The sequence below is a fragment of the Gossypium arboreum genome, chromosome 6 (assembly GCF_025698485.1).
Source record: "Gossypium arboreum isolate Shixiya-1 chromosome 6, ASM2569848v2, whole genome shotgun sequence".
NCBI lineage: Eukaryota > Viridiplantae > Streptophyta > Magnoliopsida > Malvales > Malvaceae > Gossypium > Gossypium arboreum.
This window is the reverse complement of record NC_069075.1, coordinates 65,924,692-65,935,897: the sequence shown is the minus strand read 5'-3', so window position 1 is coordinate 65,935,897 and position 11,206 is coordinate 65,924,692.

Sequence of the window (11,206 nt, the reverse complement as noted above, 5' to 3'; positions counted from 1 at the left end):
GACTTGACTTCCAAAAATCCCGAGTCCGATAGTGACGAGCCAAAATCTATAAAACAGAGAAACAAAGAAACGGAGTAAGCAATTTATGCTTAGTAAGTTTTGAGCAAGGATTCCAAGACAACAAAAGCATAGCATTCATATAGCTAAACGGATAATTTCATATGCACAAATTCTCAATATCATACTTACTTCACATTACCAACCCTTATGTTCATACACAAAAGATCAACTTAGCCAAAGGCCGGTAGCTCGTTTATCAACTGAGCGAATACTTATTTGTAAGGGCTCAACTAATTCAAAGCACATACGAAACATACCTCATTGTTGGGATTTCACAAGCGTATTAACTGAAATTTTTACAGCAAGTTCATTCATTCCCGAATCACGAACCTTCTGAGTTTAACCGACATAGCTACTGTTCAAATACCTTCGGGACATAGCCCGGTTATAGTAGCTCGCACAAATGCCTTCGGGACTTAACCCGGATTTAGTAACTCGCACAAATGCCTTCGGATCTTAGTCCGGATTTAGTAACTCGCACAAATGCCTTCGGATCTTAGTCCGGATATAGTCACTTAGCACAAAGCCTTCGGGACTTAGCCCGGACATCATTCGAAGAACCATGCACACTTATATCAATAAATCATGACACTTCCATATTTCATTTTCATTACCAAAGCTCAACACAAGACACTTCTCATATTTACAATTTCGGCTCAATAGCCACATACAAAGAGCATGATTTTGATTTACTTAAGACATAATCTAATCGAATCATAATTTAAGTTCCATTACTCGAAAACTTACCTTGAATCCGATGGCTATTCGACCACTTTTTCCTTCCCTTTATCGAATTTAGTTCCCCTTTGCTCTTGAGCTTAATTTAACAAATAAATTGATTTAATCATTTGAGCATCGAAAAGAGGAACTCAAGGTACTTAGCCCACATATATTCATTAGACATTAAAGTCACATATGTACGAATCATGAATCAAACTCAACACATTAGTTAGTACTCTCCTTAGTCAATTTTCTAAGTCAAGATAAAGCCTTCAACATGCTTACCTATGGCCGAACAACACATCAACCTATGTACTCATTCATGTGGCCGATTATGCATGTCTATGTTGAGGCCAATTATATACTCAATACCACACACAAATGGCATACCTTTTACTAACTAATGCATTACATATTATAACTCAATACGCATCCATCATGTACTCCATAACCGAAACACCATCATATGTAAGTATATACCTTGAGATATTGTATATGTCATACCAATACGTCATGTGCAAACATATATATATATATGTGCAAGAGCCGAATCTCAAAATTGATTATAACTAAACATGAACATAAATCCAAAACACAAATCTTACCTACCATGCAATAAGCATAAATCATACTTATGGATATACCATGGCCGAATACATCACAACACCATACCATTTCAATTTTGTTCATGGTTAAACAAAGAACTTAATGTCTCACTCAAAAAGTCTAGAAAGAAAATCCAAGAGTCATCAATCCACCATCACATGTATCATTATCAAGCTTCATATTTAGCATGCAATGGCATTAACACAAAATCCACCTTGGCCGAATATCATCCCCATGACATAGCAAAGATTTGAACCATGGGCTAATTAGAACTCAAGCTAGCAACTAAAAACATGCATGAATCTCATGGCACAACCTCAAACATACCTTAATCTAGATACGAGTATGGCCAAACCTCTTCCTAATCCTCTTCCAAACCAAACATGAGCAAGAACTCCTTCCTTCTTCCTTAGAATTTTCGGCCAAAAGAAATGAAAAAGGATGAACAATTTTTTTTTTCTCTTTTCTTCAACTCACGGCAATGGGGGGGGAAACACTCACACCATTCTTTTTTTTCCCCTTTCTTTATTACCCATACTCCTTATTTTATTTATTACAACATAACCCATTTACACAACATGTTTTATGACATGTTTTGCCCATCACCCTTTGTCATGGCCGGCCACTAGGCTTTAATTTAGGGAAATTTGACATGCAAGCCCATCATTTTCACAACATGCATTAACAGGCCACTTTACATTTGCCTAGCACATTTCTAAATTTTCTCACATAAGTCCTATTTGATAAAATTCACTTACAATTAACAAAATTCAAACATGAAATTTTCACACATGCATATGTACACATAATGAGCATCCACTATGACGGCTAATTATTTTTATGACTCGGTTTAGTGGTCCCGAAACCACTTTTCGACTAGGGTCAATTTAGGCTGTCACACATATCATGCTTTAAAACCTTTATATATCGGTCCATAGTTTGATAGTGTGATTTAACCTCCGGCGACCTCCAACTCGAGCTAACATCTATGACACTATAGGAAAAAGGAAAGGAAGGGAGTAAGCATTATAGCTTAGTAAGTAAATATGTAAATATTAATAAACAATACATTATCATACATTAAACAAAGTCACAATATGTTCCCGGAATATTACCATCACAAACACACATACTTTCACTATTACAATTATAAACAGGTTCAAAATAAGCTGTCTAGCAGAGTACCAACAGCTAAATTATTTATTTATTGAGCTAAAGAACTCCAAATTACAAACCGTAAATTTTTCTTGAAACTAGATTTACGTATATTCTTACCATAAAATTTTCAGAATTTTTGGTCTAGCCAATTAGTACAGTTTATTCATTGAAGTTACCCCTGTTTCACTGCTAAATTGCCCTAACCACTCTTCAATACAAATAAATTTTCTCTTCGTAAAAAACTCATATGATGTTATCGTTTATTTTATTTGAAACTAGACTCATTAAAGAATTCAAACATATAAATTATATCCCATAATTATTTTTTAAAAATTTTTAATGATTTTTCAAAGTCAAAACAGGGGATCACGTAGTCATTCTGAACCAGTCTCATAGAAACTTAAATATCTCAGAATATAGAATTCCTTTGCTTGCTCTGTCTCTGTTATATGAAAATAGACTCATTAAGCTTTAACTTGATATCCCATTCAGTCTCTGATTCTATTTATACTATTTTTGATAAATTTTTAGATTCTCATCACTGCAACTATCCAGAACAGTTTTATTGTTAATTTTGATCTTTCACACTTCAATTGTATTCATCACTTACCCATAACAATCTTTCCAATTTCTAATCACATATCGAGCATATTGCTCATAAGTTACACACGTATATACTTACACTTATCATCACAAAGTCATACACAATTTCATTTAATCAATTTCCCAGTTGAACGCTTCAGAATAATAACAGTTACTCGATGGAATCGCAGACAGTCCACCTTTAAAATCAAAGCTCTCTTGTACACATAGTGGACTTCACTTAGCACCACTCATGTGACCTAGCTCGATTGTACACATAATTTTGGCTCTCTTGTACACATGGTGAACACTTAGTACCACCCATGTGACCTAGCCACTTTATCTCATAGCTCTCTTGTTTACATGGTGTCCTTCACCTGGAACCACACATGCAACCTAGCTACATTTAACTCGTAGGTCTCTTGTCTACATGGTGTACACATAGTATCACCCATGCGACCTAGCTACATATATCTTGTAGCTCTCTTGTCTACATGGTGTAGACATAGTATCACCCATGCGACCTAGCTACCTCATAATGTCTTGTAGCTCTCTTGTACATATGGTATACATCCCGTATTACACATGTGACCTAGCTACATACCATCTGTATCTTTCGATTCTGAAGGTTTAAATGGGAAGTATCTCACTTTCTAATACTTTATTCCATTCTTCTAATAGTCAATTATAATTCAAAAATCAGCTACAATACATAAAATATGCTGAAATATAAAAACATAATAAAGATAATGTATTTACATACAGACTTACATACTTTCTCATTTCCATGTCGAATTAATATTGAACATTTAAATCATCATAATTATATTTACTTTCAACACCTTGGCAATCATAGTAAATATATCAATTTTACATTGAAACATGCATAAATTAATGCTTATTATACATATGAACTTACCTCGATACTAAAACGGCTATTTTACCAACTTTCCCGATTTTCAATTTTTCTCCCATTCTAGGTTCAAATCTCTTTTTCTGGGATCTAAAACATCATATTTTACTTATTTAATTAATGTACTATTCAAAACAGTCCTAAACTCAAACTTTTACAAAATTACAATTTTACCCTTAAACTTTTGCATATTTACACTTTTGCCCCTAGGCTTGGGAATTAAACTTCATCACTTATTCTTATGTTTTATGACATGCCGATCATTTTTCCCTTCTATGGCAACATCAAATTCTCACTCTAACACATAGTTATGAACAATAACAACTTTTACCGATTTAGCCGTTTTACTCATTTTTGCTTAAAACCGCTTAGCAAAAGTTGTTTAACATAATTTCAGCCTTCATATTCTACCATAAAACATCAAAATAAACACATTTCACCTATGGGTATTTTTCCAACTATGAACCCTAGCTTAAATTATTGCTAGAATAAGCTTAATCAAGTTACCGGGATTCCAAAAACGTAAAGAACTTGAAAAACGGGGCTAGAACGGACTTACTATTGAGCTTGGAAAGTTTGAAAACCCTAGCCATGGCTTCCCCCATGCTAATTTCGGCCTCCATGAAAAAGATGAGTCAATTTTGTTTTGGCTTTATTTTCCCTTTTTATTTCTTTTAATTACCAAATAACTAAAATGCCCTTAAGGCCTTTCTTTAAAATTTTGTCCAATTCATGCCCATTTTTGTCCAAACAAAATATAATGGTCTAGTTACCATTTAAGGACCTCCTCTTTAAAACCCCATTTCAATCAAGTACTTATGAATTAGAACACATATTTTGCAACTTTTGCAATTTAGTCCTAAAAGTCAAATTAAGCACTTTATCAGTAAAATTTCTTAACGACATTTTTACACAATATTTTAATCAATAAATAAACCTTAAAACTTAATCGAAATAAATTTTTTGACTTCAAATTCATGGTTCTAAAACCATCATTCCATTTAGGCCCTAAATCAGACTGTTACAGCAACTTCTGCAAATAAGCCCTAATAGGCAAATTAAACATGCAATCTATAAAATTTCTTATCAATACTCTAACACATGCATCTAATCACTCAGTAAATCATAAAAATTAATCGAAATAAACTTTTCTATCTCAGATTTGTGGTTTCGCAACCACTATTCCATTTAGGCCCTATTTCGAGATGTTACATCTCAAGCCACAAGGTCATTAGCTTGAATTAATAACATCATCCTAGTCTTCTAATAAGAAAATTTTGCACCATTGAAGTAAGAGGCTTGGAGATAGATTGAGATTCTCTATAAAAAATAGACCTGGAAGTGGGCGTCATTCTTTGTGATTGAGTAGATGACTGATGAGCTTCGTCAAGGATCTTCTCTTGGTTGTTAGACCATCTTTGGAGACTAGCTCTAATACCAATTATTAGCTCAATAGCTAACTTGAAATATCTAAGAGGGGGTGAATTGGCCCTTTAAAAAATTGGTGGAAGGAAAGCTAGAAAAAGAGACAACGAATGCAACGATTTTAGAATGGTTCAATCATAATTTCCTACTCCACTACCATATCTTTCCACAACTAATGATTTTCTCAAATTCACTAATTGGATCAACCTTTAAGGACAATGTTTAACCTTACAAATCTCTTAAGATTTCAACACAAATCTTAAAACTCAAACCCTTTCAAAGAGAAACAAACAAGCAAATAAGAAATAATCCTTATAAGATCGGAGTGTTTGCCAATTAAGCACAAAGACAAAGAAAAACACAAGATGGTATTTATACTCCGAAATTGATTTCCAACCATTGTGGTGGTTGAGATATTGAATACAATCGTTGGGGATGAAAATACCAGTGCATTTATGTCGCTTGCAACAACAAGTATCGATACTTTTTTTATTGGTATCAATACTATTAGCATTTAATGGATCAAATTAGTGACTGTTATCTCTATTTACATCTATACCAAAAGAACTTTATCGATACCTAATAAAAGGTATAGATAATTTTTAGTCGGTATCGATACTGAATGTGTTTGTTCAAAAGATCCTTCAAAGTCAAAATACCAATTTTGTATCGATATTGAAAAAGGTATCGATAAAAATATCATGGTATCGATACTTAATGTTAAGTATTGATATTTTTACTTTGATTAAAAATTCTAGAATGGCATTTTCATATCAATACCAGAAAAGGTATCGATAGAAATGTCCACGTACCGATACTTAGTGAAAAATATTTGTACTTTTTGTTTTGAGCAGTTTTTCACTTAAGTTAAAAATTTCACTTTATTTTAAAAATGTTTCACTTCAGTTAAAAAAATATTTGAAGTGTTTTGTACTTGTCCCAAAATATTTTTAAGTGTTCAAATTATTCTATAAGATATTTGGAGACTTTTAAAAATTATTTACTTTGAACTTTATCTATTCTTTGTTCAAAAACAATCTTTATTCAAAAATATTTTTATTTGTTATATCAAAATAATTTATCAAATAAGGCTTGGTCCAACATTAAGGATACCCTATGTGGGTAACACACTTATGGCAAGGTCATTGGATGAGCACTGATCTAGTAGCTTTCGTAATGGTACGTTATTAAGAAGAGCTCAGTCATGATACTATAGTGGAATGGCTTCGTGACTAAATGAGCTTATAATCAATAGGCAAAAAGCTGGAACTTAATTATAAATCATTTTAGCCCTAATTTCATATGTCCCTCCGGTCCCTCCACTAGCTCGTTGAAACGAGAATTGAATTGAATGTTCAATCAAATGGATAAAATGGATAGAAATGATAAAGTTAGAGAAATGAGTTACATTCAAAAATTAATGTGGTTTCTTACTAAGTATAGAAATGGCCTAAGAATTAATTTAAGTTTTTTAAATTATTATTTAATTAAATAACTGAAGTTCAAAATGGAATTAAAGTAATTGGTAATTATGAATCTGTTGAATGTAGAAATTAAAGTTATTTTCTCATAAACTGTAAAGTTTCCATTACTTTAACGAAATTAGAATTAGGTTGAGAAAATTATTTAATTAGAAAATTAATTAATTTAAATTAATTTAATATGTAATATTTATTTTGGGAAATAGAAAAATAGGTATTTGGTTAAAAGTTAAGTAAGTACAAATCATTAGATCTGATGTAGGAGAGGCCCAAAACCCGTCATAACAAGGTTAAGGGGCAGCAACCCTAGTAAAATAGCTAGGGTTAGCTGCCCCTCTCTCTCTCTTGATTCAACTAAGGGAAGTTTTTTCTCTTAAATAAATATTTTTTATCTTTTACTAATTCAACTAAGGGTTCACTACCTCTCCCTATAAATAGATGGCACTAGTAGGGCTAAAAACACACAACTTTGTAATATTGTTATTTTGCTCAAAAATAAGTGAGAATTTATTTCTACGTATGAACTTTATTTTCCGGGAATAACAATTCTACTAGTTTCTATAAGAGAGAGATTTACTTTCCTACTGAAAGTAAGAAAATTATTTCTGATTTTGTGTTTGATTAGAAAATTATTTTTGATTTTGTGTTTGATTCGAAATTGTTCAAGCCTAGGCTTGAGGTAGTTTGTGGTACGAAAATAGCGAATAAGACCATTCGGATCTATCTCACTTAAAGCACATGTACTGTTTTTGGAAAAAGTTTATTGCTATAAATATCACAAACAGACTCAATTTTCAAAATTTTACTTTTCCCCTATGCAAGAATGTCACACCTCCGAAATGTTAAGTTAAGTTGGAATGGTGATTTGGGGGCTTAATTTGAAAAGCTTACAAATTGAGTGAGTTCTAGTGGAAATAAGAGGTATTGGCTGACTGGTTGTGGAAAGGTTAGATTTCAAACTTGGTTCAATTACATTTGAACTAGAAATATATCATAGTGGAAGACATGATGATTTCAGATATGTAAACTTGGCTATTGAATTTGAGATCGGTGAAGGAAGTTCGAGAGTAGTATATAAGGGAGAGACGTTATTCTCCGGTGTGGTTCTTTCAATTTTCTATTCTTTTTTCATCTTCTTCACTAACCTAGTTGTAAGAGAGAAAAATTAAAGAGTGGTTAGCATGGAGGAAAGAAGCTAAAGTTTGTGCATAAATAATTGATAATTTATTAAGCTGGTAAGCTTCCTAACCCTTTTGTGTTCACGGATTTAAAAAAAAAAAAAAAGAAAGAAAGTTAAGGTGTTCAACTATCCATCAGTTTTGTTCTATTTTGGATAAGGTTGTGGATAATTATTTAAATGACTTCTGCATGCAAAAAAATTATGGTTCTTATGATGATGAATTGTTTTTGTTGGAAATTTTGAAATGGTTGTTATGTTTTGTAAGCTGGACGCTCAGGTAACAAGGGAAAAACTAAGTAGATGGATTTGGCATCAACCTCCAAGTGAATTCCAAAACTTAGGTCTTAGATGGTTATTCATTTATTTTCAGTATCATGTGCAAAGCATGTTTGGTTAAATGTTGTGTACATGATGAGTTACTCTATAAATGAATATGGATGTATCGTGAGGCCTGTTGTGTTGATGCATAAATGCATGAAATGTTTGGCGTAATATGTATGGTGCATGAACATTATTATTGGTTGACAACTTGTGTATGCAATGCATGTGTATGAATTATGTGGAGTATTGGAGGAATGTCAAAGTGTGTTTAAGATTTTTTACCTTTGGTATGGCATGTGAATGCAAAAATGAGATTGGCAAATGACCCTGGCTTTGCGGGGGAACACTTATGTGTTTAAACTAACAAGTAGGATTTCTAGAGGTTCGGGTAGACTATACAGAAAATCAATATTAATGATATTTGGCTTTGCAGAGGTTCGGTCAGACTGTATAGAGAAAGGTGCAGACCAGTATATAAGAACCCTTTTTGGGAATAGGAGAGCCCTAAGGGTGGTAAAGAACTCTACACAGTCTAAGGGTTTAATACATATAAATGAATGCAAGTCCATGGTCATGGCAAGATCTGGTGGAGGTCCGCGAGATAAAATCGTGTATGTGAACCTTTATATATATGTTCGCATCTATGTCTCTGTAAATATGGGATCCGCTTGATATGTCTGCCAAGAATGAGTTCATTTACTTGTAATTTATTACTATGTACGAATCTAAAGGTACGAGCTATCTGCTTATGCGAGACCGTATATGAAAGGTATAATAGTTCGTCAGAACTATCTTAAATGTATGATTCTGCAAATAGGGGATTCGCTCTTAAGAATCCACCTACATGTTATCTATTTCTAAGAGTGGACCACTATGAACGTATTATTTATTATTGCCAGACAAAGGCAAGATACGAAGGTTCACCAGGATTATCTACTGGATTGAGATGAGTAGATCTTCTTTATTAATCCATAATAGGGTTCTTCCTTAAGAATCTGTCGGTGTGTTTCACAAAGTATGAATTCGCATATTTGGGTCTGAAACATGAACCCACTAGGATTGTACTACGAATCTGAGTTTGTTGGGACAAGCTACTAATAGTAGTTCATAACAGGAATTATATGCCAAGCTCTGTCTTATTTGGTTATTTATATTTATTGGTGTGAGACGTAATATGGGAATTGTTTATGGGATTTTCTATCATAAGTCCACAAGTAAAAGTACGCAAGGATTTCCTCTCAAGGAAGTAGATGTATATGAGTCCGCAAACGCAACTAGTAAAGATATAATTCACAAATAATCTGCCAAGAGGTCAAACATTTATTTGTATTCTGATATTACATTTATGATTTCTCATCAGTGAAATCTTTATACGTTCAAGGCTTTGTACAGTCGAATATAAAATCTCTTGTATTCAAGTCGTCAGTAGTAGATTAAATGCAATAGAGTAAGATGAATTGTTCTCCAAGGGCATCATTGAGGTTAATATACTAAGTGCAAGTGAGCCAGTTTGTGTGATATAAATACTACTCCAATGAGATTGGCGAATCGTCCTAATACAAACAAGTCGAACATGAATTTTGAGCCATAAAATACAAGCATGCTAGTGTTGTATTGATAAGGTACGAAAACTTACTAAGTTCATCAGAATTTACGTATGTGTTATTATGTATTACATGTAATAAGGGAAATTTGAGAGATTCAAGAGGGACCATGCCAGAATCCGTCATGCTTAGGCAGATTTGCTTCTTATAGTAATATGCATATAGTAGGTCATCCTAGAGGCAGAGCTTCAGGATCACAATCAAATTTTGTAATTAGTTGTGATCAGAATATTATTTTCAAAACTAAGCAAATATTCAACATGTTAAAGCTACCTTGTAAAATATTTTGTATCTCAAATTAAAGTTACTTACTTGAAATAAGTTCAATTAGATAACTGTGTTTTAAAAATACTTGTATTATGTGATTAACAATTGGTTAGTTAATTTCAGATCTAGAGTGTATCACCCTGTAATCTGGATTCAGCGATCAGGTTGGGTATGGGGTGTTATAAAGAAAACCATTTTTCAACCACAATTTTTCAAACATTTATGTGCTCTTTGATTATGTCTGGATGGGACTTGTGTATCCGATCCACATTTTGCTAGAGTTTACTAAAAGCTATGAACTAAATAAGTCAAAAATTAATTGAATCAATGAGTATGCTAATAAAGAAATATGTTGTGATATCATGTTCTAACCTTTGTGATATAAATAAATGTATGTGTTAAATGATTAAGCTAAATGATTATCTGATCATCAATAAAGTAAAAAAATATGGACCAACTCATAAGTATATAGACCTTAAAATAAAATTTGAGATTTAAACTTCTGATTTTGTATGCTAGAGAGATATTGTGGTTGGCTATATGTGTACGGAGCAGAAAGACCATAAGTGGAATTTACGTGTGATGTGTAGCTTCTAAATAAAACAATTGACTATTGACTATAAGAGAAATGAAATATGCGAGACTAAGTTAAGTGAACTCTATAAAAAAAAAGGGTCATATGTTTGATTAAATATTCATTAGGAGTCATACATTTTGAATTTTGAAACATGCAAGCCTAATGAATCAATAAAGTGTAAGTTAAGCCCTCATAATTTGATATAAGAAATTAATCCGCTAAGAAGGCTTAATTGTGGCCTAAATGAACTTTAGATATCCTTACTAAATGGCTCAACATTAATAGCAAAATAAGATAAGTAGATTTATTCTT